The following is a 9,940-nucleotide window of genomic DNA, read 5'->3' as shown; positions in this document are numbered from 1 at the left end:
TCTGCGCCAACATACTGCACTGTAGCAACAACCCAGTCATCCCACACACTAGATACGTTCCAATATCCACACTACCGCACCACCTAGAATGCATGCCCAATACATTGCTTCGTACTAGGAAGTATGCTAAGATGGTATTTGAACAGTGCCACTGATCAGCTGGTTGCAGCCTGCACCCAAGCTCCTCTGGAAGAGGGCAAAACCACAGGAGGTGCAAGCTGCTGGTCAATATAAAACAACTGATAACATGTTGCCATTCTTACAGTAGTACTGTAGAACTCTCTTATACAGTACCATACAGTGAATGGCGCCGGAGAAGATGGCTGCCGTTTTACAGCCCTCTAACCAATTCTACTATTATGTGTGTTTTTTGGCGTTATTTGTAATTTATTCTGTACATAATGTTTCTGCCAGTGTCTGTTATGACCAAAAAGAGCTTCTGGATATCAGGACAGCGAAGGATATCCTACAGACACCCGACAAGGCCCAAATCCCCGTCATTCGCAGATATCGTGGACGTAGGTCGGGGTGCCTTGTAAGGATCCGACGGCGAACGAGTAAATTGCCTCTTCCATCAATCCTACTAGCCAATGTTCAATCATTTGAAAATAAGGTAGACGACCTAAGATTACGGTTATCCTACCAACGGTACATAAAAAACTGTAATATCTTATGTTTCACCGAGTCGTGGCTGAACAACGACATTGATAACATATAGCTGGCGGGATATACGCTACATCGTCAGGCTAGAACGGCTGACTCCGGTAAGACAAGGGGTGGTGGTCTGTGTATATTTGTAAACAACAGCTGGTGCAAAAAATCTAATACTAAGGAAGTCTCAAGGTTTTGCTCGCCTGAGGTAGAGTATCTCATGATAAGCTGTAAACCACACTATTTACCAAGAGAGTTTTCTTCTATATTTTTCGTAGCTGTCTATATACCACCACAAACCAATGCTGGCACTAAGACTGTACTCAATGAGCTGTATAAGGCCATAAGTAAACAGGAAAACAGTCATCCAGAGGCAGTGCTCCTAGTGGCCGGGGACTTTAATGCAGGGAAACTTAAATCCGTTCTACCTAATTTCTACCAGCATGTTAAATGTGCAACCAGAGGACAAAACAACTCTAGACCACCTTTACTCCACACAAAGATGCATACAAAGCTCTCCCTCACCCTCCATTTGGCAAATCTGACCATAACTCTATCCTGATTCCTGCTTATAAGCAAAAACTAAAGCAGGAAGCACCAGTGACTCGGTTAATAAAAAAGTGGTCAGATGACGCAGATGCTAAGCTAAAGAACTGTTTTGCTAGCAAAGACTGGAATATGTTCCGGGATTCTTCAGATAGCATTGAGGAGTACGCCACATCAGTCACTGGCTTCATCAATAAGTGCATCGATGACGTCGTCCCCACAGTGACCGTACATACCCCAACCAGAAGCCATGGATTACAGGCAACATCCGCACTGAGCTAAAGGCTAGAGCTACCGCTTTCAAGGAGCGAGACTCTAACCCGGACGCTTATAAGAAATCCTGCTATGCCCTCCGACGAACCATCAAACAGGCAAAGAGTCAATACAGGACTAAGATTGAATCGTACTACACCGGCTCTGACGCTCGTCGGATGTGGCAGGGCTTTAAAACTATTACAGACTACAAAGGGAAGCACAGACGCAAGCTGCCCAGTGACACAAGCCTACCAGATGAGCTAAATCACTTATATGCTCGCTTCGAGGCAAGCAACACTGAATCATGCATGAGAGCACCAGCTGTTCCGGATGACTATGTGATCACGCTCTCCGTAGCCGATGTGAGTAAGACCTTTAAGCAGGTCAACATTCACAAGGCCGCAGAGCCAGACGGATTACCAGGACGTGTACTCCGAGCATGTGCTGACCAACTGGCAAGTGTCTTCACTGACATTTTCAACATGTCCCTGACTGAGTCTGTAATACCAACATGTTTCAAGCAGACCACCATAGTCCCTGTGCCCAAGGACACTAAGATAACCTGCCTAAATGACTACCGACCCGTAGCACTCACGTCTGTAGCCTTGAAGTGCTTTGAAAGGCTGGTCATGGCTCACATCAACACCATTATTCCAGAAACCATAGACCCACTCCAATTTGCATACCGCCCCAACAGATCCACAGATGATGCAATCTCTATTGCACTCCACACTGCCCTTTCCCACCTGGACAAGAGGAACACCTACGTGAGAATGCTATTCATTGACTACAGCTCAGCATTCAACACCATAGTACCCTCAAACTCATCAATAAGCTAAGGATCCTGGGACTAAACACCTCCCTCTGCAACTGGATCCTGGACTTCCTGACGGGCCGCCCCCAAGTGGTAAGGGTAGGTAACAACACATCTGCCACGCTGATCCTCAACACGGTGGCCCCTCAGGGGTGCGTGCTCAGTCCCCTCCTGTACTCCCTGTTCACTTATGACTGCATGGCCAAGCACGACTCTAACATCTTCATTAAGTTTGCCGACGACACAACACAGTGGTAGGCCTAATCACAGACAATGATGACACAGCCTATAGGGAGGAGGTCAGAGACCTGGCTGTTTGGTGCCAGGATAACAACCTCTCCCTCAACGTGATCAAGACAAAGGAGATGATTGTGGACTACAGGAAAAAAAAGAGGACTGAGCACGCCCCCATTCTCATCGACGGGGCTGTAGTGGAACAGGTTGAGAGCTTCAAGTTCCTTGGTGTCCACATCACCAACGAACTATCATGGTCTAAACACACCAAGACAGTTGTGAAGAGGGCACGACAAAGCATATTCCCCCTCAGGAGACTGAAAACATTTGTCATGGGTCCTCAGATCCTCAAAAGGTTCTACAGCTGCACCATCGAGAGCATCCTGACTGGTTGCATCACCGCCTGGTATGGCAACTGCTTGGCCACCGACCGCAAGGCACTACACAGTACACGTCCTGGCCCCGTGTAGCTCAGTTGGTAGAGCATGGCGTTTGCAATGCCAGGGTTCGTTTCCCACGGGGGGGCAGTATGAAAATGTATGCACTCACTAACTGTAAGTTGCTCTGGATAAGAGCGTCTGCTAAATGACTAAAATGTCAAATGTAGTGCGTACGGCCCAGTACATCACTGGAGCCAAGCTTCCTGCCATCCAGGACCTCTATACCAGGCGGTGTCAGAGGAAAGCCCTCAAAATTTACAAAGACTCCAGCCACCCTAGTCATAGACTGTTCTCGCTGCTACCGCACGGCAAGCGGTACCAGAGCACCAAGTCTAGGTCCAAAAGGCTTCTCAACTTCTCAAGACTCCTGAACAGCTAATCATGGCTACCCGGACAATTTGCACTGCCCCCCCACCCCGTCCCCCTTTTTTACTCTGCTGCTACTCTGTTAATTATTTATGCATAGTCACTTTAACTCTACCCACATGTACATATTACCTCAATTACCTCGACTAGCCGGTGCCCCCGCACATTGACTCTGCACCGGTACCCCCCTGTATATAGCCTCCCTACTGTTATTTTATTTTACTGCTGCTCTTTAGTTATTTTTTTTTTTTGCTTAACACTTTTTTTATTTGTTTTACTTTGCATTGTTGGTTAAGGGCTTGTAAGTAAGCATTTCACTGTAATGTCTACACCTGTTGTATTCGGCAAATACAATTTCATTTGATTTTATTTTATTTCACTGACGGTATGCTACTGGTAAGAACAGTGATAAACGAAATAATTAACTAGAACGTTTTTTGGGCCAGTCATTTTACTTCTGTTTCCAAATGCCCTTAATAATAGACGACAGTACATCTGTATGGACTGTCAGTGTGTTAAGTGTTTATCTGGTATGTACATCAGGGTCCCGGACAACCTCTAGAGTGCATTTCAAGAGTGGATGATGGAATGTAGGTCAGACAGGTACTATACTGCAGGTGGACTAAGAGACCACGAAACGGTTCACGTGAGGACTATCAAAGAGTAGAGCTTTCTACAGTAAGAGATTCATTTAGACTTCGAGAAAGAGGTGACATTCTTCTGTTAAATCTGGAACAAGTGTGAACGGTGCAAATTATCAAACAAGTGGAGTGTGTTCACTGTGTGTATACATTTTGCGTGTCGTCAGGAGGTATTGGCGTCTCACAGTTATTGCCTGGGCTCAGAGAAGCAGGTCATTTTCAATAAGATGCTTGTTATAGGCAGCAGCAAGCATCCTGATCTACCTGATATTCAGTCTAATATCTCACACAGTCCTTAAACTCCATAACACAGCCATATCTGCACAAGAGGGAACCAGATTTTCTAAGATCTCATTCAAACACTACAAATGGCATCTCATTCTCATTGCCAAGGAGAATAAACTGGGTTAGTACCACTGCCTAGTCTCCTACATTTTAAAATAATACCCCCCCCCCCCAAAAAAAAATTACACATCACTGAATTTGAGTTTAGAAGTAAAAAAAAAAAATCCAATACATTTCCCTCCTCCGGTACCAACATGCACCCAGCGGTGGTTGCTATGGCGACGCCCCTAAACCACGCACAGCAGATGGAGGGAAGGAGAGCTAAATATATCTCCCAGCATCCTCGCTGAGAGAGAGAGAGAGAGAGAGAGAGAGAGAGAGAGAGAGAGAGAGAGAGAGAGAGAGAGGAGAGAGAGAGAGAGAGAGAGAGAGAGAGAAAGCCAACTGAGATGCTGCTATCCCACAAAGCATATCTTTTTGAGAAAAAAATGGTACAAATCCAAAAATCAATACCTGGCTTTAATCCCAGCTCTACAGACATGTATCCCACCAGAAGAGAAACTGAGAATATGATCCAGTTCTTGAGATGACAACGGAGAACTAAGAAACCACAATAAATACAAAATAGAATATCTAAATCTGAAAATACATTTTGACATTTAAGAATTTACAACAGAATTCAACAGCATTAACAACACCGTGCACAGATACTCTGTGAAACTAAATGACCTTGTCAAAAAACATTTGTTTATTTTATATTTCTTGTCACCAAACACGTGTTTTACAAATACCCTTTGTTATGGCTTATGTAACAAGAAATGTTTTCCAATAACAACATGAAACATATTTCTGTCTCACAGAGACATAATGTATTATTTTAAGATTATGTCTATTTTTTCTCTCTGCCAGTTCTCTCTTTTTTTTCTCTTTCTCTTTCTCTTTCTAGCTCTTTCTCCCTCTATCTCTCTCTCTCTCTCTCTCTCTCTCTCTCTCTCTCTCTCTCTCTCTCTCTCTCTCTCTCTCTCTCTCTCTCTCTCTCTGTCTCTCTCTCTCTCTCTCTCTCTCTCTCTCTCTCTCTCTCTCTCTCTCTCTCTCTCTCTCTCTGTTCCTTTGTTACATTATCTCTCAGGAACACTATTAGCAGGGCATTTAGTCAGAAAACCGACCGTAGCTTCATCAGCAGTCTGTCAGAGAGACAGAGAAGTAGAGCCCTGGGGGCATCTCACACACATGCAACGCTGACATTCCCAGGGCTGTGGGTGTCTGTGTGTGTGTGCGCCTGCATACGTGCACAGGCAGGTGTGTTTGAGGCCCAGGGGTCTCTGGACACTCTGTCACGGACAGAGTGTTGGAGCATGGACGGACAAACAACACACATGGAAACCATTCACAGAATCACCACATACACACCAATAACCAGGCAACAATCCAGTAAATGAACAATGTGGAATAAAACACAGCTATCAACACTAAATGGTTAGAGAATATCAATGTCCTTTACCTGGTGGCAGGTGGTTTTCCCTCCACATCTGACAGAAAGAGGGTGAGAAAGAGAGGCTGGGAGACGGAGTGAGAGAGAGCGAGCGAGACAGCGAGGAACAGAGCGAGCGAGAGAGTGTGAATGAAAGAGAGCGAGAGCCCGCTCTGTGACTGTGAGAAGGGTAATCGAGACACCACTCTACTCTACGTGCACTGAGCTGACAAATAGTTATGTTTCCTGTCTGTGTGTATGAATGAGGAGGAGGGGACTATATCTATTTCTCTCTCTCTCTCTCTCTCTCTCTCTCTCTCTCTCTCTCTCTCTCTCTCTCTCTCTCTCTCTCTATCTATCTCTCTTTCCCTCTCACCCTCTCTCTCTATCCCTCTATCCCTCCCTCTATTTGTCTCTCTCTGTCTCCGTCAGATAGTAAAAGTGAAGTGGAATCTTCTTATTTGGAGGGTGACGTCAGGCCATGTTGTTCTTGGCAGGGATCTCAGGCTGCTCAGCTGGCAGAGAGGGAGAACAGAGAGGAAGGGTGTGCGGTGGTGACTTATATTTTTAAAACACAGTTTCCCCATTCAGTTTTCACTTTCCATAGGCGGGGGAAGCGAGGCAGCAGTTGCCTATTGCTGCTGCTGCGTTCTGACAAAAACCTGGAAATGTGGAAAAGCTAAAAACACAGGACCCAGGTGGAAACAACAGGCTCACAGGGTTCCAGGTTTTCAGAGTGGTTCTGGAGAATGTCCACACACACACACAAACCATTCCCCTCTGCATACTCCTGACAGGGCCAGCTGAACACAGTCCAGGCGATTCAGTGATTCTGACATCACTACTCCTCTCTTTATGCCACGGGAGGGAGGAATGTTATTTTCCCTTTTTTCCCTTTTCAATAGGCTGAAAGCTTGCCGACGTGTGGAGTGTTGAGGTAATGCCATCAAGGCAATGGGTAGCTAAAGGACGACCACTCACACACAGAGACTGGCTGGCTTTGAAAGGAGAGGCAGAGAGGCAGTAGGAGAGTGGAGAGAGAAACAGGAGGCAGCCCTAACCAAGGTCTTCATCCCTCTGCAGCATTAGCAGGCAGCACAGAGAGAGGCCTTGTCAGCATCACAGCCATAATGCCAGTGACAGAGCTGCCAGTGTGCGTGTGTTGTGTTCCCTCGCCCTCCACAGGCAGCTGGGCCTTGAATGGGATGGCTATTTGCCACAACGTGATGCCAGCCTCAATCTGCCCACCAACTTGTTCCTTCAGTTGCCATGTTGATGGGAGGGGGGGGGGGGATACACCCAGCCTGTCTGAGTCTCCCTAGTCCCCACCCTGTCTTTGCTTATCCTCACTGACTCAGAAACTCACTGCATTCATTGTACTGTGCTGTAGAGCAAGACAGTAAATTCACTAGCGGTTAACCAGGAGAGAAGATGAGGAAGGGGTCAAATAAGAAACACACACACAAGGAGAATGAATCCTGTGCAATCACACGTTGTGGCTATTTTTACGTGTGACTGCTTTGAGAGTGTTTGTGAGTTTATATTTAGCTATCCTTATGTAAAAGCAGTGTTTATATAAGCTCTTACATAAAATACAAGGCTTACTCTCCGGTCTCTCCCGGTTGTTGCTGTCTATTCCCGTGCTCGAGTTTCCACTCTCCGTCTTTCCATTGTCCATCATATCAATCAATTAACTATAGGCCTAATGGTCATCCACTCAATAGGCAGCAGCAGCCATAGCAGGAGACAACCAGGATAAAGGACAGATAACCTTCTGCCTGGCACGTGACTGGGAGTCCCATATGGGCGGTGCACAATTGGCCCAGCGTCGTCCGGGTTAGGGGAGGGTTTGGCCGGAGGGGCTTTATTTGGCTCATCGCGCTCTAGCGACTCCTTGTTGTGGGCCAGGCGCCTGCAGGCTGACTTTGGTCATCAGTTGATCAGTGTTTCCTCCGACACATTGGTGCGGCTGGCTTCCGGGTTAAGCGGGCGGGTGTTAAGAAGTGCGGTTTGGCGGGTCATGTTTCGGAGGACGCATGACTCGACCTTCGCCTCTCCCGAGCCTGTTGGGGAGTTGCAGCGATGAGACAAGATCGCAATTGGATATCACGAAATTGGGGAGAAAAAGGGGGTAAAAAAATAATTTAAAAAAATACCTTCTGCCTGTCAGAGCAGAGCACCCACCACAAGTAGCAGCTCAAAGGCTTATACTGTCTCTGTCCCCAATATCCACACTAGCCCACTACGTAGAAGGAATCAATGTACTGGGCATGTGTACTAAATGTTATGTTAGTATGGACAGTGGAACGAAGCAACAGTGTATGACCGTCTAATGTCAGCTAGCCAGGCGGTGTGTAGTCTGACATGTACAGACACCGAAACCCAGACACCCACACCCAAACCCAGACCCAGACACACACACAGAGACCCAGATACACAGAAACCCAGACCTAGACTCAGACAGACAGGCCACAGAGACCCTCCCTCACAGCCACAGGAAATGGTGACATGACCGTCATGTGGCCCATATGAAGCTCTAAATAGTACCTGACCAGACAGGGCCTTGTATGTTCCGTTTATGATCTAACCAATCTGACACACCACCATGTTGACATGTACAGTACTGTAGGGCTGGGTGGCTATGTGTGGTGGGTGACCCATTTCTGTAGGACCCTGTTATTAACTGTTCCAATAACAGGTTAATTACATGTATGTAGTGCATGTATTTGCTCAGTCTGTACAAAGGACACTTCAGATTTTCATTTGGAAATAGAAACCTGATGGGTATACTTTGCTCACCTCATTTAGTCTAATTGATTCTGATTCTTATTTGGATTCTCTCTCTCGTTCTCTCTCTTTATCGCGCTTCTGCGGCTATTTCTTCTAAATATTGAGAGCGAAACAGTACAATGTTACAGTGAATTACCTGTTGAATGATCTCACTAACTACAGAACAGAAGAAAGCAGAACCCTAAAGCAGACCCAGAACCACACCATGTGGTTCTAGTCATCTAGAACGTTCCTTTCACATGATGAAATAATGCACCATCATGAATCATTTAGTAGAGCTACTATGACGCTGTTTCACAAGCATCTAACAATAACGATCAAAGTTTATCACATTCAATCTCGGAGTTTCTGAACAAAATATATGAGTCTTACCATAGGGCCATCATTCCGCAAATAAGATATCATTGATATTAAAAAAAGGGTTTTCGGGCAATCATAAAAATACGCACACACACACATAAAGAATCTCTTATGGGAAAGGGTTATAAATACAGTCAGACAGACTGAGAAGTGGACCATGAAGGGAATCACAAAGAAAACATCAATGGGAGGCTTTGTGTGGTTAGAGAAACCATGTTGAAAATAGAAAGAGGAAGTGCTATATTTACAAAGTGTCACTGCATTAGTTCTTTCTCTGAACCCACGCGATTCACTTTAGGGCTACTGTAGTGTGTGTGAGTCTGGGAAGTGGGGGGGGTACCACCAACAAATGTCAAGGAAACTGTGACATTCTTCACACACACACTCAACAGTCACCAGGAAGAAGGTGTAATGAGGACGTCAACATTACATTGTGTCTGTCCCTGTCATTACTGGGAATGTAGAAACAAAGAAGAGATAAAGGGATACTGAAGATGAAAACCAGGGAATGGGATCCAGAAGATAACACAAAATTGTGTAGCTGGTCCGCACTCAAAAGGGAGAATTAAGGTTTTCCAGAAGATAACACACACACACCAACCACTAGGAACAGAGCCCTGAGGCTGATTGTGTACAATTGATAACAACCGTCATACAAAAAGGCTCAACAGGCAGTCTGTTCTGGCCTTCGTCAATGGGAAGCAGCGTTATATGATGTAACTCCACATCACTAACACACACACACAGGGCAGCAGTGAGGCTGATAGAGCTATGATGTAACACTTCCATCAGAGGGACCAATCCAAACACAGTAGAGTGAGTAGATGTGATGCTGTTGGGAAGACAAAGCCTGCCACACATCAACACCAGGTTGGCTCCCTCTCTTTCTCTGTATCAAGTTGACTTTGGCACAGATCATTTTGACTCTGAATGAGTTAGGAGTGTGACCAACCAGGGTTTCAAACCCAGTTCTCCAGCACACCACAATATTGTTTTTTTAATCCACTGAGCTAAAGCGTAGGCATTAGTTCAACAAGGAACACACGTCCTGCCTAGTGGCGCAGTGGTCTATGGCACTGCATCGCAG

Source organism: Coregonus lavaretus (assembly GCF_964263955.1).
Source record: "Coregonus lavaretus genome assembly, chromosome: 3".
In the NCBI taxonomy this organism is placed as follows: domain Eukaryota; kingdom Metazoa; phylum Chordata; class Actinopteri; order Salmoniformes; family Salmonidae; genus Coregonus; species Coregonus lavaretus.
Note: the sequence above shows the minus strand (reverse complement) of the source record.